Source organism: Bombina bombina, chromosome 3 (genome assembly GCF_027579735.1).
Source record: "Bombina bombina isolate aBomBom1 chromosome 3, aBomBom1.pri, whole genome shotgun sequence".
In the NCBI taxonomy this organism is placed as follows: domain Eukaryota; kingdom Metazoa; phylum Chordata; class Amphibia; order Anura; family Bombinatoridae; genus Bombina; species Bombina bombina.
In genome coordinates, this window is record NC_069501.1 from 408,367,641 (window position 1) to 408,384,381 (window position 16,741).

The window sequence follows — 16,741 nt, forward strand, 5'->3', positions numbered from 1 at the left end:
TTTTTATTTTTTACAAAAGCCTAACGTTCTGCAGATAAGAATTTCTGAAAATGTCCAGAATTTCTCCATAAGTAGACGGGTTAGAGGATTCCCCATGCATAGGGATTAACATTTTTGCACAATCAAGTAAGTCCTTAAGAAGATATTGTCTAAAATTACAAGATAATTTGGTATTCCTATTCTGGATAGCAATTTTAGGGTTAAGGGCAGTCTGTTGCCTTACAAGGACATAAAACCCACATTTGCTTCATTCTCTTGGTATCCTTTGTTGAAGGAGCAGCAATGCACTACTGGGAGATAGCTGAACTCATCAGGTGAGCCAAATGCCAAGAAATATATATGTGCAGCCCCAGCCACCACCAGCTAGCTCCCAGTAGTGCACTGCTGCTCTTAAGTATTTCTAGGTATATTTTTGAAGACACCAAGAGAATGAAACAAATTAGATAATAAAAGTTAACTGGAAACTTGTTTACAATTTCAGGCACTCTATCTCAATCATGAAGGTTTCATTTTGACTTGATTTTAGTAAAAACTAGTTACCAATTCCTCTCCAAATACAAGAATGTTATTTCAAATACTCTGTTCTTTATCCAGAATAGCAGATTTAAAGATTGGTTCAAATGTATCCAATCATATAACAGTTTCTACAATTAATGAAAACATGATCTGATTGCTACATTATATTTTAATAGAATCCATAATAACTTTATAAGGCGCTACACAGTCTTAGGTGCCAATATATATATAAAGGATATGATCCCACAGAAGAGATGTCTGTAAGTCTCAGTTCAATCCCTCTCAATGGTGTCAGAAGCTATAGCCAGACCACAGCAGTTCTCTTGGTCTTCACAATAAGTACTCATCTATAACATAAAAAAAACAAGCGCATCCGCGACTCACCCTAATTTATTTATTAAAAAGAAGTTGCACACATATACTATACACTTACAAGATAAAAATTGTTTGCAAGCATGTCACAAGTTATAGTGGATCACCCCCGTACCCAGTATCCGTTCGACTCGGTATCCCTCCCGCCACAGCTCTCAATGGTGCGATCCTCACTATGACAAGTTTTGCTGGATAAAGTGTTGCAGGTAACGTGGTCGTGATAATCAAAGTTTGTCTTTTTGTGTGTGTCTGGTTAGCGCACAAGTGAAAACTTTTAACTTTCGACTTCTAATACACACACAAACCATTGCTTGCAAAAAGCTGAAGTCTAGCGGGGTTAACGCACGAGCAAGATCACAAACTACAGCCCCCATAATCTAGCCCAGAATGATCATTTGACAAGAGAACAATTAAGTTATTTGCTGTTTTTTATTTGATTTAATTTTTTTTTTCTATTAAAGGGAACTGTTTCATATTCCTTTAAAGCAATGCTGGATTCGTTACCTTATTTGAAACAGTACAGGCTTATTTGCTCATTGAGTGCATCTGTCTCGGAACAGGACAAATGGAAGTAATTAATTATTTGAAAGATTTCTAAATATAATTCTATATAACATGATAACTTTTATTAGATCACATTGCAACAGCTTCAAGTTCTCATGAATCACTATTTTCTTATATGCTTTGAAAGGAAGACTGATCAAAATTAAATCTGACCATTTTAGCCTTTATTACTGTTATAAAGATTTCTTAGAATAGTATACATATGAGGATTAAATGGATTGAGAACAAAGGTTATATATTGTGTTCCTTTTCCTCTAGCATTGTTTATTTTAGGCTTTTTATGTATCTGTATTTTTTTTATTTTTTTTACAATGAATCAGTGTCATTATTACTTTTACTTATGTACTAAGTCAAGTGCTATCATTTTTCTCTGCCACCTCTGAAATGGGGAAGAGGTTAAGAAGTAGCAATCTTTTAACTGTTGTGTCTTAACTTTTGCAAAGCAAGGGCTTCAAAATAGTTTCCACTACTTGATAAATAGAGCCCAGAATCTCTATCCCGATGAAGATATGGGGGCCTATCTATCAAGCTCTGAACGGAGCTTGACGGCCCGTGTTTCTGACGAGTCTTCAGACTCGCCAGAAACACAAGTTATGGAGCAGCGGTCACAAAGACCGCTGCTCCATAACCCTGTCCGTCTGCTCTGAGCAGGCGGACAGGAATCGCCACAATTCAACCCGATAGAGTACGATCGGGTTGATTGACACCCCCCTGCTGGCGGCCGATTGGCCACAGATCTGCAGGGGGCAGCATTGCACCAGCAGCTCTTGTGAGCTGCTGGTGCAATGCTGAATACGGAGAACGTATTGCTCTCCGCATTCAGCGATGTCTTGCGGACCTGATCCGCACTGTCGGTTAGAAAGGGGAGAATAATTACACTAATCCCGACCCTATAGACAAAACTTATTTTGGCCAAATAAACAAGCCCTCTCAAAAACAGGGGGGAGGAGGTTCTATGATTGGCAAATGGTGAACTTCACCAACAATTGATATAGTCGATTTAATGGGGGTTGCTCAATGTCCAGTACAAAGTAGATTAAGTAAATATAGAGAAAAGGTGGACATGAATAGAGCACTCAAAAGATAAATATTCCTATAAGTGTTAAAGTGAACAATATTAGGCAGGAAGGTTGCCAAGGGGGTATACAAAATAAAATAAAACAATGTTTATTAATATATATGAATAATAAATAATCTAACAGTGTAGTGAATGTATAAAACTTAGATTAAAAACTGAGAAAAAGAGTACCAGCACACCATATCCTAATAAGTGGTTAGGTCCCAACAAAGGTATGGCTTGGAGTTAGCAGATGGCTATATAGATGGAATAATAATGGTATATAGTAGTATAACTGATTAAATAAACAAAGCTGTGGAGTCAGGCAGGTTCAGTGTGGCGTACACTAAAAATAGGCTCACGGATTATACAAAAACTATCTACAAAAAGAGGATTGACCCCCAACAAAATTAAACTACCTAAGTACAATACTGGAGCAGAGTATGCCAAACTAAAAGAGCTGACAGATCAAATGATTGGGCACGGTAGTCCAAACAATATACGTATTAATAATAATATCAATATATTAAATCAATTTATGTAATCTGCTAACACCATACTCGATAAGTACAAAATTTAGGCCTAGATTTGGAGTTTTGCGGTAGAAGGGCTGTTAACGCTCCGCGGGCTTTTTTCTGGCCGCACCATAAATTTTACTCTGGTATCGAGAGTTCAAACAAATGCTGCGTTAGGCTCCAAAAAAGGAGCGTAGAGCATTTTTACCGCAAATGCAACTCTCGATACCAGAGTTGGTTACGCCAGCCTCAAAAACGTGCTCGTGCACGATTCCCCCATAGGAAACAATGGGGCTGTTTGAGCTGAAAAAAAACCTAACACCTGCAAAAAAGCAGCGTTCAGCTCCTAACGCAGCCCCATTGTTTCCTATGGGGAAACACTTCCTACGTCTGCACCTAACACTCTAACATGTACCCCGAGTCTAAACACCCCTAACCTTACACTTATTAACCTCTAATCTGTCGCCCCCGCTATCGCTGACCCCTGCATATTTTTTTTAACCCCTAATCTGCCGCTCCGTAAACCGCCGCAACCTACGTTATCCCTATGTACCCCTAATCTGCTGCCCTAACATCGCCGACCCCTATATTATATTTATTAACCCCTAATCTGCCCCCCTCAACGTCGCCGACACCTGCCTACACTTATTAACCCCTAATCTGCCGAGCGGACCTGAGCGCTACTATAATAAAGTTATTAACCCCTAATCCGCCTCACTAACCCTATCATAAATAGTATTAACCCCTAATCTGCCCTCCCTAACATCGCCGACACCTACCTTCAATTATTAACCCCTAATCTGCCGAGCGGACCTCACCGCTATTCTAATAAATGTATTAACCCCTAAAGCTAAGTCTAACCCTAACACTAACACCCCCCTAAATTAAATATAATTTTAATCTAACGAAATTAATTAACTCTTATTAAATAAATTATTCCTATTTAAAGCTACTTACCTGTAAAATAAATACTAATATAGCTACAATATAAATTATAATTATATTATAGCTATTTTAGGATTAATATTTATTTTACAGGTAACTTTGTATTTATTTTAACCAGGTACAATAGCTATTAAATAGTTAAGAACTATTTAATAGTTACCTAGTTAAAATAATAACAAATTTACCTGTAAAATAAATCCTAACCTAAGATATAATTAAACCTAACACTACCCTATCAATAAATTAATTAAATAAACTACCTACAATTACCTACAATTAACCTAACACTACACTATCAATAAATTAATTAAACACAATTCCTACAAATAAATACAATTAAATAAACTAGCTAAAGTACAAAAAATAAAAAAGAACTAAGTTACAAAAAATAAAAAAATATTTACAAACATAAGAAAAATATTACAACAATTTTAAACTAATTACACCTACTCTAAGCCCCCTAATAAAATAACAAAGCCCCCCAAAATAAAAAATTCCCTACCCTATTCTAAATAAAAAAAGTTAAAAGCTCTTTTACCTTACCAGCCCTGAACAGGGCCCTTTGCGGGGAATGCCCCAAGAATTTCAGCTCTTTTGCCTGTTAAAGAATAAATACAATACACCCCCCCAACATTACAACCCACCACCCACATACCCCTAATCTAACCCAAACCCCCCTTAAATAAACCTAACACTAAGCCCCTGAAGATCTTCCTACCTTGTCTTCACCATCCAGGTTCACCGATCCGTCCTGAAGAGCTCCTCCGATGTCCTGATCCAAGCCCAAGCGGGGGGCTGAAGAGGTCCATGATCCGGTCAAAGTTTTCATCCAAGCGGGGCAGAAGAGGATCTTCCATCCGATTGAAGTCATCATCCAGGCGGCATCTTCTACGGTCTTCCATCCGGAGCGAAGCGGCAGGATCCTGAAGACCTCCAGCGCGGAACATCCATCCGGCCCGACGACTGAACGACGAATGACTGTTCCTTTAAGGGACGTCATCCAAGATGGCGTCCCTCGAATTCCGATTGGCTGATAGGATTCTATCAGCCAATCGGAATTAAGGTAGGAATTTTCTGATTGGCTGATGGAATCAGCCAATCAGAATCAAGTTCAATCCGATTGGCTGATCCAATCAGCCAATCAGATTGAGCTCGCATTCTATTGGCTGTTCCGATCAGCCAATAGAATGCGAGCTCAATCTGATTGGCTGATTGGATCAGCCAATCGGATTGAACTTGATTCTGATTGGCTGATTCCATCAGCCAATCAGAAAATTCCTACCTTAATTCCGATTGGCTGATAGAATCCTATCAGCCAATCGGAATTCGAGGGAAGCCATCTTGGATGACGTCCCTTAAAGGAACAGTCATTCGTCGTTCAGTCGTCGGGCCGGATGGATGTTCCGCGCTGGAGGTCTTCAGGATCCTGCCGCTTCGCTCCGAATGGAAGACCATAGAAGATGCCGCCTGGATGATGACTTCAATCGGATGGAAGATCCTCTTCTGCCCCGCTTGGATGAAGACTTTGACCGGATCATGGACCTCTTCAGCCCCTCGCTTGGGCTTGGTTCAGGACATCGGAGGAGCTCTTCAGGACGGATCGGTGAACCTGGATGGTGAAGACAAGGTAGGAAGATCTTCAGGGGCTTAGTGTTAGGTTTATTTAAGGGGGGTTTGGGTTAGATTAGGGGTATGTGGGTGGTGGGTTGTAATGTTGGGGGGGGTATTGTATTTATTCTTTTACAGGCAAAAGAGCTGAAATTCTTGGGGCATGCCCCGCAAAGGGCCCTGTTCAGGGCTGGTAAGGTAAAAGAGCTTTTAACTTTTTTTATTTAGAATAGGGTAGGGAATTTTTTATTTTGGGGGGCTTTGTTATTTTATTAGGGGGCTTAGAGTAGGTGTAATTAATTTAAAATTGTTGTAATATTTTTCTTATGTTTGTAAATATTTTTTTATTTTTTGTAACTTAGTTCTTTTTTATTTTTTGTACTTTAGCTAGTTTATTTAATTGTATTTATTTGTAGGAATTGTGTTTAATTAATTAATTTATTGATAGTGTAGTGTTAGGTTAATTGTAGGTAATTGTAGGTAGTTTATTTAATTAATTTATTGATAGGGTAGTGTTAGGTTTAATTATATCTTAGGTTAGGATTTATTTTACAGGTAAATTTGTTATTATTTTAACTAGGTAACTATTAAATAGTTCTTAACTATTTAATAGCTATTGTACCTGGTTAAAATAAATACAAAGTTACCTGTAAAATAAATATTAATCCTAAAATAGCTATAATATAATTATAATTTATATTGTAGCTATATTAGGATTTATTTTACAGGTAAGTATTTAGCTTTAAATAGGAATCATTTATTTAATAAGAGTTAATTTATTTTGTTAGATTTAAATTATATTTAACTTAGGGGGGTGTTAGGGTTAGACTTAGCTTTAGGGGTTAATCCATTTATTATAGTAGCGATGAGCTCCGGTCGTCAGATTAGGGGTTAATAAGTGTAGGCAGGTGTCGGCGACGTTGAGGGGGGCAGATTAGGGGTTAATAAATATAATATAGGGGTCGGCGGTGTTAGGGGCAGCAGATTAGGGGTACATAAGTATAACGTAGGTGGCGGTCGGCAGATTAGGGGTTAAAATATTTTAATCGAGTGGCGGCGATGTGGGGGGAGCTCGGTTTAGGGGTACGTAGGTAGTTTATGGGTGTTAGTGTACTTTAGGGTACAGTAGTTAAGAGCTTTATGAACCGGCGTTAGCCCAGAAAGCTCTTAACTCCTGCTATTTTCAGGCGGCTGGAGTTTTGTCGTTAGAGCTCTAACGCTCACTTCAGAAACGACTCTAAATACCGGCGTTAGGAAGATCCCATTGAAAAGATAGGATACGCAAATGGCGTAGGGGGATCTGCGGTATGGAAAAGTCGCGGCTGAAAAGTGAGCGTTAGACCCTTTAATCACTGACTCCAAATACCAGCGGGCGGCCAAAACCAGCGTTAGGAGCCTCTAACGCTGGTTTTCACGGCTACCGCCGAACTCTAAATCTAGGCCTAAGTGTGGCTGGTCTCAGGGACGCCTGATGCGCATTTCGCCGCAACCTGCTTTTGTCAAAGGCTAAAGACTTGAACTATACCAGCACTTATAAAAAAAAAGTCAGGGAAATTAATCTGAGTGACCATCTGTGCTGGGGGGTGGCTTTGCAATTTAAAGTGATGGTAAAGTTTATACTATATGAACGTAGGAACGTAAATCCTAAATGTACCTTTAATGTTAACAAGTACTCGTATTTATTTATTTTTTTTTTTAAAAATGCACAAAATCCTTTTTTTTTAATTATCATCTATAAGTTTGATTATTTCCCATCCGGTCGCAGTCTACAAATGTTTTTTTTTTTTCATTTTCTTTTTTTCTCGATGTTGATGTTTTCACCTCTTAACCAATCTGCTTTGCAGCCATACAGAATGAAAAGAAAAGCGTAAAACTGTCCATGAGAGATCAGAGTGCATCCGTGCCATATGGTTGCACAGCAGATTGGATAAGAGGTGCAAACGTAACCTCAAGAGTAGAGAAATAATTTATGACTCAGTGGCATCCTTGAGTCAGTGCTATTGCCTGACCTTCATACTTATCTGCAGTAATTATTCCATTAATTGGCACCCCCAAATTCTAACACAGAGGACTTGATTAATTTAGCTCACAGAGCCATTGGGTGAAAAGGCCTTGCAGAGGATCAACTCCAAGATTTCTTTGCGGTAGATTTATCAAGTGTTGGGCGGACACTGCCAGCATTTAACATTGCACAAGCATTTCTGGTGAAATGCTTGTGCAATGCCGCCCCCTGCACATTCGCGGGTGTCAATCATCGCAATCGTTTCTGATCAGGAGGATTGCTGTCTGACACCTCAGAGGTGGCGGATGAGTTAAGGAGCAGAGGTCTTACGACCACTGCTTCTTAACTTTTGTTTCCTGCGAGCTTAAAGGCTCGCCGGAAACAGCTGCATCCACAGCATAATAAATCTACCCCATTGTGTGGTTGCATTTTTACAGCCCACTTTCAAAAAGCCTAAACTCACAGAAAAATTAAAAGCTGTCAAGATTTTTGCAGATCTGTCTTCCCAGACACTACAACAGAGCTTTAATGGAAATCAGTAGGACCCTATGAGCCAATAACATCAGATACAGATGGGGTTTCCCTACAAAGCACATGGTGACAAAAGATAATCAGCTATATATTCTCTCTAACACTGGGGACTAATCTTGTAAAGTTTTTGAACATTAATTCTGCTGCTGTGTACACACGATCTGGGAGCCCACAACAAAGGTTTTTGCAGGCCACTGTAATCCATTGCCCAACGGTGTAAGCAGTGGTGGAGACAGAGAACTGAGAAGCTTTATGTGGGTGAGTTTACCAGCAATTTATGATTGTGTTTTGGCTGTAAGTGGCATCCTTGAGTCAGTGCTATTGCCTGACCTTCATACTTATCTGCAGTAATTATTCCATTAATTGGCACCCCCAAATTCTAACACAGAGGACTTGATTAATTTAGCTCACAGAGCCATTAGGTGAAAAGGCCTTGCAGAGGATCAACTCCAAGATTTCTTTGCGGTAGATTTATCAAGTGTTGGGCGGACACTGCCAGCATTTAACATTGCACAAGCATTTCTGGTGAAATGCTTGTGCAATGCCGCCCCCTGCACATTCGCGGGTGTCAATCATCGCAATCGTTTCTGATCAGGAGGATTGCTGTCTGACACCTCAGAGGTGGCGGATGAGTTAAGGAGCAGAGGTCTTACGACCACTGCTTCTTAACTTTTGTTTCCTGCGAGCTTAAAGGCTCGCCGGAAACAGCTGCATCCACAGCATAATAAATCTACCCCATTGTGTAGTTGCATTTTTACAGCCCACTTTCAAAAAGCCTAAACTCACAGAAAAATTAAAAGCTGTCAAGATTTTTGCAGATCTCTCTTCCCAGACACTACAACAGAGCTTTAATGGAAATCAGTAGGACCCTATGAGCCAATAACATCAGATACAGATGGGGTTTCCCTACAAAGCACATGGTGACAAAAGATAATCAGCTATATATTCTCTCTAACACTGGGGACTAATCTTGTAAAGTTTTTGAACATTAATTCTGCTGCTGTGTACACACGATCTGGGAGCCCACAACAAAGGTTTTTGCAGGCCACTGTAATCCATTGCCCAACGGTGTAAGCAGTGGTGGAGACAGAGAACTGAGAAGCTTTATGTGGGTGAGTTTACCAGCAATTTATGATTGTGTTTTGGCTGTAAAAAAAAAATAATTCATATTAACACATACATTACTGAACAGAAATTTTTACTCAAAAGGTACAACAGGTAAATTCACTAATGTCTAAAACATCCCTCTTTGCAGGAACACCAAACGAAATTGCAGAAGATAAAAGTTCATAATAATAATAAGACTTAGTGGGTCATTACAAAATATATGCCATGTTAACACAAACATGACTTAACATGGCCTTGCACACAACAAAATTTTACATTAGTTATTTTATGAACATTTTCATAAAATGCCAGAACAACTATAAAAAAAACTGTGTCTAATCCATATTTCTTCACATAAGCACTACTGTGCTCATCTACCAGGTGTGTGTATGCAGCTCCTTAGTCAGGCTTTTATCTTAAGAGTCTGGCCCAAATCCCCTTCAGAACCTCTACGTAGCAAGATGTCATATTCTTTGGAATAATCTCAAGGACTTTCTCAAATTGGTACCAGTGGATGTCATCACGAGAAGGCCAAAAAAATATATTTTGTTCAACACAATGCATACACTTGACATCTATGCCAAGGATAATGCCTGGGTACAGGTCATCACCATATCTCAAAATGCACCACTGTCCAAGAACAATCTTCCCATGTCTCCACTTCCATGATTTGTGGGGGGGTTTTGAGTGCCTGCTGGCTGCACAGGCATTGGGATGACCTGATCAAAACTGAAGTGCTGTGTGTTAAAGCATGTACAGTTTAGGCCTTTCTGTGTTGAACAAAAGCAGCTGACATCACAACATATCTGCTCGCCTGGAGGAAGGGTGATGACCTGGTGTATTCTCATTGAAGAGTGCATTGCTTTTATAGGTCTCTGCATCATCTCTACTGCACATTCAACATTAGCACTTTCCAAAACAAAATACTGATGTGTTTGTCTAAGGACTTCATACAGCTGCTCTGGCTCTTGGATGTCATGGACCTTAGCCACCAACCTGTCTGTTGTTCTCTTGATGCTCCTCCCAAACCATTGGGGCTTGACTCAGAAAAGTTCCATGCGCCAGCTTTAAATCCATGTTTGTGGATTTCCGTAGTAAAAAGCAGGAAGTTTCCTTTCTGCTGACACTGTGAGCAAGGTCCATCCCTAAACAAAATGCAGGAGAGAAACTTGTGGATGAGTAGCTTGAAGGTAGTCTATCACTGGATCAAGATATTTCCATATAGCAGGAGGGCCTTTGTGTCAGGAAGGGGAGATTGTATTGAAGCATATAGGCTCCTGTTGCCCTATATGCATTGCACCGGTGTGTAGAGTGGCTTCCTTGTGTGAGGTCCAAAAGTGGACATCTTGGATCTCTAATGCATATTTACCGACATAATTCTCTGAAAAATCTGTGTGGATCAATTCTTCATCCATTGCCAGTTTGTTTGTTTTAGCTCACAATAGTAGATGTATTGTTGTTTGACATTTAACAAGTGCTTCTTAAACTTGTGAATGTTGTTGTGGAGCAATTCTGTAAGGGCTTCCTGTGGAACCCCAGTTTAGGGAACCCTGCATTAAAGAATCAAACATGCTCTATACAAAATATTTTCTAAACTCTGCTTTTTTTTCTAAACCCTTAAATGCCTGTTGCTCTTTACCTTGACAGTGGCTGTCATGGCAGCTCTGGGACAAGTTTAGGACTTTGTGGTAGAGTGTTTGTTTCTTAGTGATTGCCCAAGACAAACAGGATTAGTTTAGAGACCTTCCTGGAGTCATTTGTACATCATCGGACATCATCAGGCTTGTAAAGTCATCAGCTAAGGTAAAAAATTATGGGTGATGACATAATAATTAAAATATTACCTTACTGATTACTTCACAAGCATGAACAGCCAATGAATGACTCTAGAGTCATCTCTTTTATTTCAGGCTGTGGGCATCGATTACTTTAGAATGACTCCAGGAAGATCACCCTATTTGACTAGGGTGTCTCCTCTTCTTTTGTATGCTGCTCTCTATTTTGAATGCTTTTGATGCTGCTCTTTCTCACTTAGGTCACTAATTCTTTTTTTCCTTCCTGCCTCAACATTCCTTTTCTCTCTCTCTCTCTCTCTCTCTCTCTCTCTCTCTCTCTCTCTCTCTCTCTCTCTCTCTCTCTCTCTCTCCCTCTCTCTCTGGGTACTGTGCCCTCTGGGTCTGCATCTCTGTGTGCACTGTGCCCTTCTTTCTGGGTCTGCATCTCTGTGTGCACGCCACTGCCTTTGTCTTTCTGTTGCTGATGTGGGTGCCATTTCTGACATAGGATGCCTGTCAAAGTATAAATAAACACATTACATTAAATATTCTCTTTATAACAAATATATGAGTTGTCATGATTTTGGCAATTATATAATTACTGAAACCATGACCATTTCATATTTTTAATTAAAATTATTGATAAATGAAGTGAAAAACTCAACCCTGTCACGAGTTTACAACCCCAAACAGTGACATTCATGACAAGGTTGAGTGTGATGTGGTTGTGTTTTTGTGCTCGAACTGGCCACTGCTCCTCATGTGGTGTAGGAGAGTAGACCACATGGCAGCAAGGAAATAAGTATATTTTTATATTAATGGATTAAAATACAATTTTGAATAGTGATAATTTTCCATCTTAATTTTATGCGATGGGCTTAAGTTGTTAAGCTTGACAATACCGTCCCTGGCTAAAATACACCTCAAAAATATTCTGAACCACAATGTTGAAGACAGCTGATGTCACGTCTGGTTAATGATGTCACATATGGGTGGAGTCTAAATTATTATAGATAGACAATGGTTGACGTGATGGGGTTGAGTTCAGACTGAGGGAAATAACTTTATAGCAGAGTGAGGGAGGTGCCGCAACCTTGGCATTCAGCCTGTGAAACCGGAAGCCCTGCTGGGCTATGAAACAATACCTTATACCCCTGGAGCACCGTAGCCTGAAGCGGAGGATCAGTCCATGAAAATTTCGTAACAGGAAGCGGTTAGGCAGGTACTACTCCAAACGTGCAAGTAAAAATGACCTTTATTTAGAACAATTTAAAAGATTTGCCCCATCGTTTGCCAATATCTATGTAGCATTTTGGGAACAATTATATCTTTACTCCCCTAGTAATCCTTGGAATCAGCACATAGCACTTTATGTGTGCTTCATAGATGATTTGTTATTAATTTTTAAGACACCTCTTGATGATGGTATTTTTTCTAATTTCTTAAACTATTGTGATAAGAATGATATGAACCTAAAATTCACGGGGGCCTATAGCCAGGAGAAAATTGATTATTTAGATCTTACATTACAAATTGTTGATAATATTATAATCACCAGTACATATAGAAAGCCTACAGCAGGCAACACAATCCTGCATGCTCAATCCCAGCACCCAAATCATCTTGTACAGTCTATACCGAAATCCCAATTTTTAAGGATTAGACGTAACACTAAGATAGACAGCATATATGAAAAGCAATCCATAGAACTTAGAGATAGACTTGAAGCAAGAGGATATAAATTACATCAGCTAGAAAATATGAGAAAATTGGTTAAAAATTGTGAAAACAAAAATCAGCAGAAGGATTTGTATCAAACAACACAAAATATCGATTCACACTCCAATTATAATGAGGCAATAGTTTTTTCCACACCATATAGTCAACAGTATGAAGAAATAGTTAAAATCCTGAAAAAAACATCTTAACTTGTTGCAATCTGATGATGTTTTACAGCCTTTAATAAAAGACTGTAAATTTGTCCCCAAAAAAATCAAAGACACTTGCACAGACCCTAGCACCTAGCTTGGTTAGGAAAAATATTTTAGAACCTAAACATACAACCACTTGGTTAAATAAGAAATGAACTTATAAATGTGGGGCTAGAATGTGCTTAGCATGTTCTAGTGTTTTACAAGAAGAACATTTTGTGTGCCAACATGATAAAAGAACATACCCTATTGACTTCTATGCTAACTGTGGCTCTAAATATGCTATATACTTATTAACTTGTAATCTTTGTTTTTTCAGTACGTTGGTAAAACTACACGTACCATCGGGACACGTTTTAATGAACATGTCCGGGACATAAAAAATTATAGCACAGATTCCTCAGTTGCTGATCACTTTAATAACACACATTTCACTAATAAAGCACATTTATCATTCCAGGTTATAGACATAGCTAATATCCCTTTAAGAGGAGGAAATAGGGATAAGATCCTTGAAAAGAAGGAACTTTATTGGATACTGAAATTAAATACACGCTCCCCTTTAGGAATGAATAGAGAATGTGATATAAACTATTTTATAGATAATTAATTATTCTTAGATATTAGTTAAATTTTCATCTTTTAATCATTTAAAATTTAAAATCACATTCATCATATTTACACATAGTAGCCTCAGTTTTTTATGCAGATAAATTTATAGGTTAAAATAAAATAAGGTTCTGCTTAAAATTCATTTGTTCATAATCAAATAACTTATTAGAACTTCATTATTTTGCAGTTTTATTCTCATATTTATTTTTATTTTTATTAATGCTATTATTATTATTTGTACTTTTATTGTTATATGTTTTATTTCATTATATTGTTACACTCAAAATTCAGTTTTTAAACATTTAATCTATAAGAAATAAGGTAAACTTATGATTTTGTTCATGTCATTCATTTTGTAATCCTTGCAATGAAATTTCTATGTCATAAAGAGATTGTTTTTATCCTATTATGGATGTTTGTGGGCCTGAAGGGGTTAATCCAATTACTCCTTCGCCTATAAACATGTGGGATTTAGACACAGACAACAGTCTATGAGTAAGCACCCACTGAGGTGCGAAACATGTCAGACGTTTTGCTCTCTTACTGCCATGTCTGTCAATTCTTTTAAATTGTTCTAAATAAAGGTCATTTTTACTTGCACGTTTGGAGTAGTACCTGCCTAACCGCTTCCTGTTACGAAATAACTTTATAGCCTATATTTTTTTATAAAATATCTTTTTTTTTGGAAAATTAGTTTTCACAAGAAAGAAATACAAATAATTACTTACATTATTGCCAAAAATTATAGACACTGTGCATATTTTATTAATTATGTTTTAAGTAAAAATTCAGTAAAATGCGCACTGTGCAAATTTAAAGGGACCATGACTATTTTAAACACTCCCACCTAAGTGGCCACAGGTGTGGGATTTCCTATATAAATTCACTCAGCCCATTATTCTGTGATAGGTTATTTAGAAGTTAACCTTGAGCCTGCATGTTACCTGCTATTCAGCTTACCCCATATGCTGTGTTTGAAACCTTTCTTATACCTACATTGTTTCCTGATTATAACTTACCTTTATCCAGCTGTAGTTTTGGATAGAGGGGCACTGGCTCCAAGGATGTGTGGAGTCCACCAACTCAGTAACAATCCAGAAGGCTCTGGGAATGAAAGAACTCCAATGGTGTGTCTGTATACACTCGATAAATATAGGTGCAGTATACTCACTGAATCAAAAATCCAGTATCAGCGCTGCCATAATACGACAAAAGAAACCTTTTCTTCATAAAAAACATAGGTTTATTGAGCTCTATGCGTTTCAACGAACCAGTCGTCTTTATTAAGAGCAAGTTAAAAGGTAAAAAAGTAAGCTACATTGTGGCTGATACTGGCTGTTTAAATACACTGCATACAAGTTCCAGCTTCTGATCTAACGGAAGGTGGATTCACATATAATCACAATCAAATCGGTTTATTTCTAACCAAAAGAATAAAAATACAAAGAATCCATACTTAAAATATATGTTAGAAAAAAGTAAGAAAAAAATAAGTTAGAAAAAACTATTGTAAAAAACTGCAATTTGTTACTCATTTTGGGTGGAAATAAAATTAACCAATCGAGAAGAGACAAATAGGTTAGTCCTCAAACAAGTCCGGCTATTTTTGAGTGGTCACGTGTTATTGCTGGGTTAATCCGGGTACTGTCTTGTCCATGTATTTGATTGACAATTTAAGTTCTCAAATAATTCCAGATTGTTCGTGATCACTCACATGTATTATTTGGCCAATCCTATTTCCCCAAGATTCTTGTCTGTCTGAGGACATCATGTGATTCCAATAGCCAATGGTTGAGTCCCATAAGCGGAAATCATATTTGCTTATATCCATAATAAATTATGAAACAAACTATCTTTATAATATAACCTTGTATAGAAGACAATAGTAATTAGTCATCAATAACATACATAGTTAAATATACCATCAATGAGTGTGACCCTTGGATCTTCTATCTAACCAGAAAATAAAATCCGTAACTAAATAGATCTGTGTCATTATTTGGATAACTCCTGAAATATATAAAAATCATATCAAACAAAAGCTGTAGTTCTAATATCCTTATTGAGACCCCATTGACTGTATGAAACTTACTAAAAGAGAACTATGGTGGATATATACCCTTAGAACATACAGTCAATGGGGTCTCAATAAGGATATTAGAATTGCAGCTTTTGTTTGGTAGGATTTTTATATATTTCAGGAGTTATCCAAATAATGACACAGATCTATTTAGTTACAGATTTTATTTTCTGGTTAGATATAAGATTTAAGGGTCACAGTGGTTGATGGTATATTTAACTATGTATGTTATTGATGACTAATTACTCTTGTCTTCTCTACAAGGTTATATTATAAATAGTTTCATAATTTATTATGGACATAAGCAAATATGATTGCCACTTATGGGACTCAACCATTAGCTATTCGAATCTTGGGGAAATAGGATTGGCCAAATATTACATGTGACTGATCACGAACAATCCGGACTTATTTGAGAACTGAAATTGTCAATCGAGTACATGGACACGACAGCATTCGGATTGGCCCAGCAATAACATGTGACCATTTGAAAATAGCCGGACTTGTTTGAGGGCTAACCTATGTGTCTCTACTCGATTTTGATTGAATGTTTTGAATTTTAGCTTAATGGGGAATGGTTAATTTTATTTCTACCCAAAATGAGTAACAAATTGCAGTTTCTTGCGATAATTTTTTCGAACTTATTTTTTTCTAACATATATTTTAAGTATGGATTCTTTGTATATTGATTCTTTTGGTTGGAAATAAACCTATTTGATTGTGATTATATGTGAATCCACCTTCCGTTAGACCGGAAGCTGGAACTTGTATGCAGTGTATTTAAACAGCCAGTATAAGTCACAATGTAGCTTATTTTTTGCCTTTTAACTTGCTCTTGATAAAGACGATTGGTTCGTTGAAACGCGTAGAACTTAATAAACCCATGTTTTTATGAAGAAAAGGTTTCTTTTGTCGTATTCTGGCAGCGCTGATACTGGATTTTTGATTCAGTGAGTATACTGCACTTATATGTTTCGAGTCTATACAAACACACCATTGGAGTTCTTTCATTCCCAGAGTCTTCTGGATTGTTACCAAGTTGGTGGACTCCACACTGGGGATATTCTTGGAGCCAGTGCCCCTCTAACCAAAACTACATTTGCTCACAGTTCATTTGGAGAAACTG